Consider the following 13,373-nt stretch of genomic DNA (forward strand, 5'->3'; position numbering starts at 1 on the left):
ATCAGGGAGACTATCAGGTTCCATGAATTCCCACATCCTACAGGAGGAGCATTCCACTGCCATCCTGCCTGCACTGTCCAATGGGTAACCAAGACCAAATCAGAAATAACAAAAGGAAAAACCTACCCTACTAAACAGTTTCTTTAGCCTCAGCCTCTTTTCGTCGAGGCCTCTTCTGGTCGAAGCCATTTCTCGTGGAAGCCTAACATTCCTACTGTCACTGCTGGCCTACTCCCAACAATGGCCACCTCGTTTGTCCCTTCTATACTTCTATTTATTTTGCAGTGCTCTTCTCCAGCCGCTGATTGGGCCTCTGGAATGTCCAAACACCAGTGAAGCTCTCCATTTTGTTGGAAAAGATTCTTAGAGATAGGATCTATGGGCATTTAGAGAATTATGGTCTGATCAGGGACAGTCAGCATGGCATTGTGAAGGGAAGATCGTGCCTAACAAGCCTGTTAGAGTGCTTTGAGGAGGTGACCAGGCATATAGATGAGGGTAGTGCAGTGGATGTGATCTAAATGGATTTTAGTAAGGCATTTGACAAGGTTCCACACGGTAGGCTTATTCAGAAAGTCAGAAGGCATGGGATCCAGGGAAGTTTGGCCAGTTGGATTCAGAATTGGCTTGCCTGCAGAAGGCAGAGTGTCATGGTGGAGGGAGTACATTCAGATTGGAGGGTTGTGACTAGTGGTGTCCCACAAGGATTGGTTCTGGGACCTCTACTTCTTGTGATTTTTATTAACGAACTGGATGTTGGAGTAGAAGGGTGGGCTGGCAAGTTTGCAGACGACACAAAGGTTGGTGGTGTTGTAGATAGTGTAGAGGATTGTCAAAGATTGCAGAGAGACATTGATAGGATGCAGAAGTGGGCTGAGAAGTGGCAGATGGAGTTCAACCCGGAGAAGTGTGAGGTGGTACACTTTGGAAGGACAAATTCCAAGGCAGAGTATAAAGTAAATGGCAGGATACTTGGTAGTGTGGAGGAGCAGAGGGATCTGGGGGTACATGTCCACAGATCCCTAAAAGTTGCCTCACAGGTAGATAGGGTAGTTAAGAAAACTTATGGGGTGTTAGCTTTCATAAGCTGAGGGATAGAGTTTAAGAGACGTGATGTAATGATGCAGCTCTATAAAACTCTAGTTAGGCCACACTTGGAGTATTGTGGCCAGTTCTGGTCGCCTCTGTATAGGAAGGATGTGGAAACATTGGAAAGGGTACAGCGCAAATTTACCAGGATGCTGCCTGGTTTAGAGGGTATGGATTATGATCAGAGATTAAGGGAGCTAGGGCTTTACTGTTTGGAGAGAAGGAGGATGAGAGGAGACATGATAGAGGTGTACAAGATATTAAGAGGAATAGACAGAGTGGACAGCCAGTGCCTCTTCCCCAGGGCACCACTGCTCAGTACAAGAGGACATGGCTTTACAGTAAGGGGATGGAAGTTCAAGGGGGATATTAGAGGAAGGTTTTTCACTCAGAGAGTGGTTGGTGTGTGGAATGCGCTGCCTGAGTTAGTGGTGGAGGCAGATACACTAGTGAAGTTTAAGAGACTACTAGACAGGTATATGGAGGAAGTTAAGGTGGGGGGTTGTATGGGAGGCAGGGTTTGAGGGTCAGCACAACATTGTGGGCCAAAGGGCCTGTAATGTGCTGTACTATGTTCTATGTTTTTATACAAGCTTCATTGACCTGTGAGTAACCTCCTCGAAGTGTTCTGTTCCCACTGCTGATTGGGCCTCCAGTTGGGATCTTTGATGGTGAACATTGCCTTCTCTCAGTTAACATCATGAAAACCACAGAGCTGATTATTGAAACAGATGGAAGAAACCAGAGGTCCATGAGCCAGTCCTCATCAGAGCATTAGAGGTGGAGAGGTTCAGTAACTTTAAATTCCATGGTGTTACCACATTAGAGAATCTATCTTGGGTCCAGCGAGTAAGTGCAACTACAATGAAGCACCTTTACTTTCCTAGAGGTTTGTGAAAATTCAGCATGTAATCTAAAACTTTGGCAAACTTCTATAGATGTGTTGTGGGGAGGATCCTGCCTGGTTGCTTCATGTCCTGGCATGGAAACACAATTCATTGAACAGAAAAAGTCTACTGAAACTGTTGGATATAGCTCAGTTCATCTTGGGTAAAGCCGTTCCCACCATTGAGCACATTTTTCTGGAGCACATCCATCATCAGGGACCCCATCATTCAGGCCATTTCTGTCTTCTCACTGCGGCCATCAGGAAAGAGGTACAGGAGACTCAGGACCCATACCACCAGGTTCAGGAACAGTTATTACCCCTCAACCATCAGCCTCCTGAACCACCATGGATAACCTCACTCTACTCAACACTGAACTGATTCCACAACCTATGGATTCTGCTTCAAGGAGTCTACAACTCCCTGTCAGTGTTAATTTTCCTTTGTGCAACTTGTCTTCTCTTACACATTTGTTGTTTGTCAGACATTGACCGTGTTTCAGTTCCCTGAAAGTGGAATCTCATGTGGATAGGGTGGTGAAGAAATCTTTTGGTATGCTAGCCCTTATAAATCAGAGCATTGAGTATAGGAGTTGGGATGTAATGTTAAAATTGTACAAGGCATTGGTAAGGCCGAATTTGGAGTATTGTGTACAGTTCTGGTCACCGAATTATAGAAAAGATGTCAACAAAATAGAGAGAGTACAGAGAAGATTTACTAGAATGTTACCTGGGTTTCAGCACCTAAGTTACAGGGAAAGGTTGAACAAGTTAGGCCTTTATTCTTTGGAGCGTAGAAGGTTGAGGGGGGACTTGATAGAGGTATTTAAAATTATGAAGGGGATAGATAGAGTTGACGTGGATAGACTTTTTCCATTGAGAGTAGGGGAGATTCAAACAAGAGGACATGAGTTGAGAGTTAGGGGGCAAAAGTTTAGGGGTAACACGAGGGGGAATTTCTTTACTCAGAGAGTGGTAGCTGTGTGGAACGAGCTTCCAGTAGAAGTGTTAGAGGCAGGTTCAGTATTGTCATTTAAAGTAAAATTGGATAAGTATATGGACAGGAAAGGAATGGAGGGTTATGGGCTGAGTGGGGGTCAGTCGGACTAGATGAGAGTAAGTATTTGGCACGGACGAGAAGGGCCAAGATGGCCTGTTTCTGTGCTGTAATTGTTATATGGTTATAACTTTCACTAATTCTATTGTATTTCTTTATTTTCCTGTAAATGCCTTCAAGAAAATAAATCTGATTTATTTTACTTTGAGTTTGACTTTAACATCTTATCCCTCAGAATCTCCTCCACCAACTTACCTACCACAGATGGGGCTGGTTGGGGAGAAAGGTGCAGCTATGAAGTGAGAGGGGAGTAGAAGAGAGAGAGGGAGGAGAAAGAGGGAGAGAAAGAGAGAGCGAATGGAAAGTGAGAGAGAAGAGTGAGGGGAAGAGAAGTGGAGAGACAGAAGGAAAGGGGGTAGAGAGAGACAGCAGTGGGAATGAGAGGAGGAGGAAAGAGATGGGGAGGGAGAGATGGAGCAAAAGAAGGAGGTGAGTAAGGAGTGACATTGATGTGTGTACCCATCTAATGGGAAAAATTCAAAGTTCAGTGTGTTTGTGTGCTGTTTCAGTCTGTGTGTGTGTGTACACAAGGGTGTGAATGAGAGTGTCTGTGTGTGTGTCAGTCTGTGTGAAAGTGGCTCTCTGTGTCTCAAAGTGTGTCTGTGGGCTCGAACTGGATACAGTATGTGGTAAACATTTCCTGTTTGGCTCAGGGCTGATTGACAGGAAATGTGTCTACTCACATCAGTCTTCCCTCCCTCCACCTCCAGCCATCTTCCTTCCTCCCTCCGTAATCCCACACCTCCCTCCATTTCCCCTCATATCCTTTACCATCCCCAATCTCTACTCATCTCCCTCCTTCCATCTCCCCTCATCCTTCCCTCCATTTCCCTTCACCTACATCCATCTACCTGCACGTCCATCCCCCCACCTCCCCTCATTCCCTCCACCTCACCACAGCTCCCACCATCTCCCCACACCCTCCATCACTAACAACCCTCCTTCCTTTTATCCTCACTTCCCTCTATAGCTCTTCAACTCCCTGCATCTCACCTCCCCCATTTCCCCTCACCTTACTCCCACCATCTCCCCTCAACTCACTCCCACCATCTCCCTCAACTCATTCAATCCATTTGATCTCAACTCACTCCATCCATCTCCTCTCAACTCCCTACATTTCTGTTCACCTTTCTCCAACTCCCCACCTCTCTCCCACACCTCATCTCCCTCCATCTGCCCTCCCCTCCCTCTATCTCCCCTCACCCACTTAACTCCTTCCAACTCCCCTCTCCTCCATCCATTAGCCCACACATCCCTCAATCTACCTTCACCTTCCTCCATTTCCCCACACCTCTGCCCCTCCTCTCACCACTTACATATCCGTTCACTTCCCTTCCTCTATCTCCCCTCACCTCCCTAGCGCTATCTCCCATCAGCTGCCTCTATCTCCATTCACCTCACTCCATCTTTCCTCAATTCCATCCCTCCATCTCCCTTTACCTCCCTCCCCCTCTCTACCCTCAGTGCCCTCCATCTCCCCTCACCACCTTACATATCCACACCTCTGTCTACCCACTCCTCTCCCACCCTCCCCACACCTCCCTCCTTCTATCTTTCCTCACCTACCTCCATTTTCTCTCCCTCCTTCCATCCATCTGCCCTCATCTCCCGCCATCTACCATCAACTCCCTCCATCTATCTCCCCTCACCTACCTCCTATCCCCACTCACCTCTCTTCCATCCCTCCATCCATCTCCACTCATCTCCCACCCACACCACACCTCCCTTCCTCCATTTTCCCTCACCTCCCTCCATCTCTCTTTACCGTCCATAGTCCATCTTCCCTCATCTCACTCCATTTCCCCTCACTCCAACTCCACTCACCTTCCTACATCTCCCTTCATTTCACTCTCCCATCTCCCATCACGTTCCTCCCGCTATCTCACCCCACACCTTCCATCCTTCATGCCCCTCTGTCCATCAAATCTCATTTTCCCCCCCTCTCCAGCTCCGCTCACCTCCATCCCACCACCTACCATCTCCTCCCTCCACTCACTTCTCTTCGTCACACCTCTCACCTTCCTCCACCTCTGCTCAACTCCCTCCCATCATCTATTCTCACCTAACTCCACCTCCCCTTAGCTCCCTTCCTGCTCCTACCCTGACCTCCCTCCCTCCATTCCCTCTCACTGCCATGGATCTCCCCTCAGCTTCCTTCATAGAAACATACAAAACCTACAGCACAATACAGGCCCTTCGGCCCACAATGCTGTGCTGAACATGTACTTACTTTAGAAATTAAAAATAGCCCTCTATTTTTCTAAGCTCCATGTACCTATCCAGGAGACTCATAAAAGACCCTATCATATCTGCCTCCACCACTGTCACCGGCAGCTCATTCCACACTCTCACCACTGAGTAAAAAACTTAATCTGTACCTGCTTCCAAGCACCTTAAAACTGTGCCCTCTCATGCTAGCCATTTCAGCCCTGGGAAAAAGCCTCTGACTATCCACACATTCAATGCCTCTCATCATCTTATACACCACTATCAAGTCGCCCCTCATCCTCCGTCACTCAAAGGAGAAAAGACCGAGTTCACTCAACCTATTCTCATAAGGCATACTTCCCAATCCAGACAACATCCTTGTAAATTTCCTCTGTACCCTTTCTATAGTTTCCACATCCTTCCTGTAGTGAGGTGACCAGAACTGAGCACAGTACTCCAAGTGGGGTCTGACCAGTCATATATAGCTGCAACATTGCCTCTCAGCTCTTAAACTCAATCCCATGGTTGATGAAGGTCAATGAATTGTATGCCTTCTTAACCACAGAGTCAATCTGCGCAGCAGATTTGAGTGTGCTATGAACTCGGAGCCCAAGAACCCTCTGATCCTCCACACTGCCAAGAGTCTTACCATTAATACTATATTCTGCCATCATATTTGACCTTCATTTCCTCTCATTTTACATCCTCTCTCTCCCTCATCTCCCTCTCTCCATCTCCCCTCACCTTACTTCATCTCCTCTCATTTTAGTTCCCCAATCTCCCCTCACCTCCCCGCTCCATCTCTCCCACATCATTCCCTCAATTTCCCTTCATTGCCCTCCATCTATCTCAGCACCATCCACCTCCTTTAACTCCTTTCATCTTCCCTCACCCTCCGTCCATCTCCGTCAGCTCCGTCCATCTCCCCTCACCTCTTTCCCACCATCTCTCACACTACTCTCATCCGTCCCTATATCACTCTCAGCTCACTCCATCTACACTCACCTTTCACCTTCCACCCTGGAGTATTGTGTACAGTTTTGGTCTCCAGGGTTAAGGAAGGACATTCTGGCTGTAGAGGAAGTGCAGCGTAGATTCACAAGGTTAATTCCTGGGATGTCTGGACTGTCTTACGCAGAGAGGTTAGAGAGACTGGGCTTGTACACGCTGGAATTAAGGAGATTGAGAGGGGATTTGATTGAAACATATAAGATTATTAAGGGATTGGACAAGATAGAGGCAGGAAATATGTTCCAGATGCTGGGAGAGTCAAGTACCAGAGGGCATGGTTTGAGAATAAGGGGTAGGTCATTTAGGACAGAGTTAAGGAAAAACTTCTTCTCCCAGAGAGTTGTGGGGGTCTGGAATGCACTGCCTCGGAAGGTAGTGGAGGCCAATTCTCTGGATGCTTTCAAGAAGGAGCTAGATATGTATCTTATGGATAGGAGAATCAAGGGATATGGGGACAAGGCAGGAACCGGGTATTGATAGTAGTTGATCAGCCATGATCTCAAAATGGTGGTACAGGCTCAAAGGGCCGAATGGTCTACTTCTGCACCTATTGTCTATTGTCTATTGTCCATCTTCCCCATATCTCCTTCATCACTCATCACTTCCATCTCACCTCACCTTACTCCTTCAATCCCTCAAGTCCCTCCCTCTATCCCTCATCTCCCTTTGCCTTCCTCCATCCATCTCACCTCACTCCCTCCATCCCTCATGTCCTTCCTTATATTGCCACTCACTTCCCTCCATGTCCCCTCACCACCCTCCTACACTCTCACCTCCCACCTGCCATCAAGCCTCTCTTTCCTCCCTCCATTTCCCCTCAGGTCTACCACCCATCTCCCCTCACCCATTCAATCTCCCTCAGCTCCCTCCTTCTATCCTCACCTCCCTTCTTCCATCTCCCCTCATTTTCCTTCATCTTCCTTCAACTTATCCCCTAATCCCCCCTCACCTCCCTGTTCCATCTCTCCCACATCACTCCCTCAATTTTCCCTTACCTCCCTCGGTCCATTTCCCCTCACTTCTCTCCATCTCCCCTAATTCCCTTCATCTCCGCTCACCTCCCACACTCTATCTCCCCTGACTCCCTCCATCTCATCTCAACTCCCTTCATCTCCCCTCACCCCTCACTCCCCCATCCCTCACACCCTTCCTTATATCGCCCCTCACCTCCCTCCATATCCCCTCACCACCATCTTCCTGAACCCTCCTCTGTCCATCTCCACCCAGTTCCTTCCCTCCATCTCTCCTCACCTCCCTCCATCTACTCTCATCTCCCTCCATCCACTCAATTCCCTCTATCCATACCCATACACCTCCCTCCATCTATCCCAGCTCCATCCATCTCCCCAACTCCCTTCATTTTCCTTCACCCTCTGTCCATCTCCCCGAACTCACTCCCACCATCTCCCCTCACCTCCTTCCATCTATTTCAGCTCCATTTCCCCTAATTCTATCTCCCCTCACCTTCCTTCATTTCCCCCATTTTACATCCTCCTTCTCCTCTCACCTTCTATCATCCATCTCCCCTCCATTTCCCTCAGTTCCCTCCCATAAACTTCCTCTCTCCTATCCTCTCCTCCTTCCCTTCATCTGCCCTCACGTTCCTCCATCGCCCTCATCTTATTCCCCCAATTGCCCCCTCACCTCCTATGCTCCATCTCCCACATCACTCCCTCACTTTCCTCTTACCTCCCTTGATCCATCTCCCTTCACCTCCCTCTCCATCTCATCTCAACTCCCTCCATCTATCTCAGATCCATCCATCTCTCTTAACTCCCTTAATCTTCCCTCACCTCGCTCCATCTCCTCTGACCTTCCTCTCTCCATCTCCCCTCACCCTCTCCCACCATCTCTCTTCACACTACTCTATCCCTCCCTACATCACACTCAGCTCACTACATCTACACATCTCTGTCCCTCCATCTTCCCTCACTCTGTCCTTCATCACTCATCACCTCCATCTCACCTCACCTTACTCCTTCCATCCCTCAAGTCCTTCCCTCTGTCTCCCATCTCACTCCCTCCATCCCTCATGTCCTTCCTTATATTGCCCTCACCTCCCTCCATCTCCCCTAATTTCTTTCATCTCCCCTCATCTCTCACACTCCATATCCCCTGACTCCCTCCATCTCCTCTCACCCTCATGTCCTTCCTTATATCGTTCTTCACCTCCCTCCATATCCTCTATTTCCCTGAACCTTCCTCTGTCCATCTCCACTCAATTCCCTCCATCATTATCCATTCATCTCCCTCCATCCATCTCCCCTATCACTTCCTCCATCTCCACTCACTTCACTCCATCTCCCCTCACCTTCACCTCATTTCCCTCCATTTACTCAACTCCTTCCATCCATGTATACTCACCACACTCTATTTCTCCTCACCTTCCCCTCTACATCTCACTTTCTTCAATTTTCCCTCACCACCCTACCTCCGCCTTCCCTCACCCTTTTCCATCATTTATTTTTTCCACTCATTTCTTTCCACTCATCTCACCACATCTCCCCTCACCACCAACCATTTCACTTCATCACCCTCCCTCCATCTCCCCTAAAGTTCAGCCACCATATCCTCTCACCTTTCCCAGTATTTCACCTCACCTCCCTCCATCCATCTACCCTCATCTCCCTCCATCACCCTTCACCAACCCCCTCCATCACTCCTCAAATCCTCCATCTACCTACCCTCACCTCTCTCCCCCTCTTCCCTCACCTCAATCACCTCCTCTCACCTCCCTCCATCTCCACTCACTTCCCCATCTACCCTTCCTTCACTCCATCTATCTCCACTCACCTCACTCCAACTCCACAATCCCTAAATCACACCTTATCACCCTCAATTTCCCATCAGCTTACTCCCTCCATCCCTCGTCCCTTCCCCTATCTCTCACCTACTTCCATCTATCTGCCCTCACTAACCTTCATCCCCCCCAAATCGCCATTCAATTCCCTCCATCACATTCCTCCCTCCATCTCCCCTCATCTGTCCATTTCCCCTACTCCCTCCATGTGTCTCCACTCATCTATGTTCATCTCCCTCAATTCCTACCCTCCATTTCCACTCACAATAATCTCCCCTCAATTACATCTACCTATCCATTTCCTCTACCAACCTCCATTCAACTCCCCAATCTCCCTCCTCCAATTTCCCCTCGACTCCCTCCTTTTCCCCTCGCCATCCTCCATCTCCACTCAATTCCTTCACATTTAACCCTTCACCTCCCTCTCGCCATCTCCACATCTCACTCACACTTTCTTCCCTCATCTACCCCTTGATCTTCCCTCATGTCCACCATCCATCTCCCCTCACCTACCTTCCTCCATCTGTCCTTACTTCACTCCAACTCCCCTCACCTCCCTCATCTCCATTCAACTCCCTCCCTTTACCTCCATCTTCTCTCACCTTCATCTCCCCTCACCTCCCTACACCACCATCCAGTCATCTCCCCTCACCATCTCTTCTCACCTTAGGCCCTCTATCCTTCATGTCCCTCCCTCCATCTGCTTTCACTTCCCTCCCTCCATCACTCCTCTCCTCCTTTTCTTTATTCTTTCTCCTCTTTCCCTACCTCCATCTGCCCTTATTACAGTCTAACTCTCCTCATTCCATCTCCTTTCACCTTCCTCAATCTCCACTCCCTCCCCTCACATACATCTATCAACCTCCCCTCCCTTCTTTTCATGTCCTCTCATTCCCTCCAACTCCCCTCGTCTCAGTCCCTCCACTTCCCTTCACCTTCCTCCATCTCCCTTCATCTCCTTCCATACATCACTCACCTGCCTCCATCTCCCTCACTTCCCATCCTCTCACACCCTTCCATCTCCCCTCACCTACCCTCCATATCCCCTCTCCTCCCTCTATCTCCCCTCATTCCCTTCCTCTGTCTCCACATCTTCCTCCATCTCCCCTCAGCTCCCTCCATCTTTCTTCACTCCTTCCATCTTCCCTAACCTCCCTACCTCCAGCTCCCTTCACTTCCTCCATTTCACCTCACCTCCATCCATCTCCCCACACCACACACCCTCACATCCCTCCAACCATCAACACTCCGTTCCCTCCATCTCTCCTCAACCTTCCCTTGACCCACCCTCTCCTCCAACCATCTCCACTCACTTCACCACCCTCCATCTCCCCTCACCTCCCACCATCTTTCCACAATTCCCTGCCTCTATCTCCCCTCACATCCCCCATATCCCCTCTTTTCTCACCCTCTACCTCCTTTCACCTCACCTCCCTCCATCTCCCCTTCTACTTAGTCATTCTCCCCTCATCAACCCCCTTCATATCATGCCTCACTTCCCTGTCTCTCCTCTCCTTCCTTCATTCCCCATCATCTCACCTCACTTCACTCCGTCCTTCTCCCCAAACTTCCCTCCCTTCATCTCCCCTCACCACACTCCCTCTATAACCCCTCTCCTTACTCCCTCACCTACCACATTCCATTTCCCATCACCTTTCCTCCATCTTCCCTCATCTCTCCACACTCCCCCATCCATCTTGCCTCCCCTGACCCTCCATCTCCTCTAGCTCCCTCTATCCATCTCTGCTAACCTCTCTCCATCCATCTCCCCTCAGCTACCTCCATCTTCCTCACATCCCCCCTCTATTTCCCTTCATCTCCTTCCATCACCCTTCACCTCCCTGCCCACATGTACCCACACCTCCCCCATCTCTATCTCTCCTTACCACCCTCCATCTCCCTACTCCATCTTCACTCACTCCCTCCTTCTCCTCTCATCACCCTCTAACTTCCCTCACTTTAATTCCTAATGTCCCTCTCTACATCTCCCCTCACCACACTCCATCTACACTCACTTCTCTCCATCTCACTTCACCTCCCTCCATGTCTATTCTCCCCCTCTGTGCCTCATCGCTCTCCATCTCCCATCACCTACCTCCCTCCTTCTGCCCTCATTTCACTCCCTCCCCTTCACCTCCCTTATTTCATTCAACTCCCTCCATCTCCCCCATTTCACTCCCTCCCTCACCTAACTTCATTCCATGTGCCCTTATCTTCCTCTCTACATTTCTCCTCACTTCCCCATCTCCCTCCCTCTCTCTCATCTCCTCCCTCCATCCATCTCTTCCCACCTCCCTGCCTGCATCTCCCCTAACCTGTTTCCATCTCCTCTCACCTTCATCTACCTCCTCTCACCTTGCATCATTTTTCTATCACCACAACTTTTTCACAAAGCTAGGAGCACCATACACAGTTCCTGACACCATATCCCCCTGGGTCAAACCCACACCTAGAGCACCATGCTCTGTTCCTGTCTCAGTATCTCTGGATCACCCACACAACAGAGGTGTACACAGTTCCAATCTCCATATCCCTGGGTCAGACCCACACTGGGAACATCATATACAGTTTCCATCTCTGTATCCCTGGGTCAGGCACACACCACAAGCGCCGTACACAATTCCAGTCTCCAGATCCCTGGACCAGACCCATATTAGGAACATAGTTCACAGTTCCTATCTCCATAATCTCCTGAGTCAGACCCACACCAGAAACATAGTTCACAGTTTCTGTCTCTGTGATCGCCTGAGTCAGGCCCACCCCAGGAATCAACCTGGTAAACCTCCTCTGCACTGCCTCCAAAGGCAGTATATCCTTTTTCAAGTAAGGAGACCAGACTGTACATAGTACTCCAGGTGTGGCCTCACCAGAACCCTGTTCAGTTGTAGCATAACCTCCCTGCTCTTAAATTCAATCCCTCTAGCAATGAAGGCCAACATTCCATTTGCCTTCTTGATGGCCTGCTGCACCTGCAAATCAATCTTTTGTGATTCATGTACAAGCACTCCCAAGTCCCTCTGCACAGCAGCATACTGCAGCTTTTACCATTTAAATAATAATCTGCTCTTTCATTTTTCCTTGAAAAGTAGATGTCCTCGCATTTACCTATATTGTACTCCATCTGCCAGACCCTTGCCCACTCATGTAACCTATCTATATCTCTCTGCAGACTCTCTGTATCTTCTGCACAATTTGCTTTTCCACTCAATTTAGTAGCATCAACAAACTTATATACACTATGCTCAGTCCCCTCTTCCAGATTGTTAATGTATATTGTGAACAGTTGTGGGCCCTGTAGCACACTGCTCACCACTGCTTGTCAACCAGGGTAACACCCATGTATCCCACTCCCTGCTTTCTATTAGTTAACCAATCCTCTATCCAAGCTAATGCATCACACCCCCCCCCCAATTCTATACATCTTTATCTTATTGTAACACTCACCCAAAAGGCTGGTATATGTCTAGGGGAAAAGGAGATCCAGCCACTCACCACCCCCACCTCCCGTACATGCAGGTGCTGTGGGAATCAAGTTTATGCCTCGCGCACGCACACAGTATCAAATTCACACCAGATACCATTATGAAATACACTTTAAAGAATTTACTAAAACTAAAAGAGTACTAGGCAATACAATATATATAAAAGAAAAGAAAAAACAAAAGGCGCCAACTTATCAAAGTTCAGTCAGTTTAGTGCACATCGTTGGAGCTCAACCATCAAACCATTTGACCCCTCGTCACTTTCCTTCAACCTCCACGTCTTCGCACCTGGGACCACCCGGTGGTCGACCGAGCAGTGCAGTGCACGTCCACCTTCCTCGGCGTCTCCTTCCCGCCTCTCCTCTAAAGACCGCGAAACCCCCCAAGCTCCCAGCCCCACAAGACAAAATAACATTTCCCATTGGTTAACAAATGAATACAATCCCCATATCAGCAAGTCCAAAGCTAAACAACTGCGAGAAAAAAACACATCAGACATAAAAGCATTCCTACTCTAGCAAACCAAAGAAGCCATTTTGATTACATACACGGTACATTGTACATTATGGATAAGTTTTTAATGTGGCACCTTAGCAAACGCCTTCTGGAAATCCAAGTAAATAATGTCCATCTGTTCACCTCTATCCACTGCACTCATTATATCTTCAAAGAACTCCAGTAAGTTTACCTGCTTTTGCTGAATCTATGCTACATCTGCCTGATGGATCTATTTCTTTCCAGATGCCTCACTATTTCTTCTTTAATGATAGCTTCAAGTAT

Source organism: Hemitrygon akajei, chromosome 31, assembly GCF_048418815.1.
Source record: "Hemitrygon akajei chromosome 31, sHemAka1.3, whole genome shotgun sequence".
In the NCBI taxonomy this organism is placed as follows: domain Eukaryota; kingdom Metazoa; phylum Chordata; class Chondrichthyes; order Myliobatiformes; family Dasyatidae; genus Hemitrygon; species Hemitrygon akajei.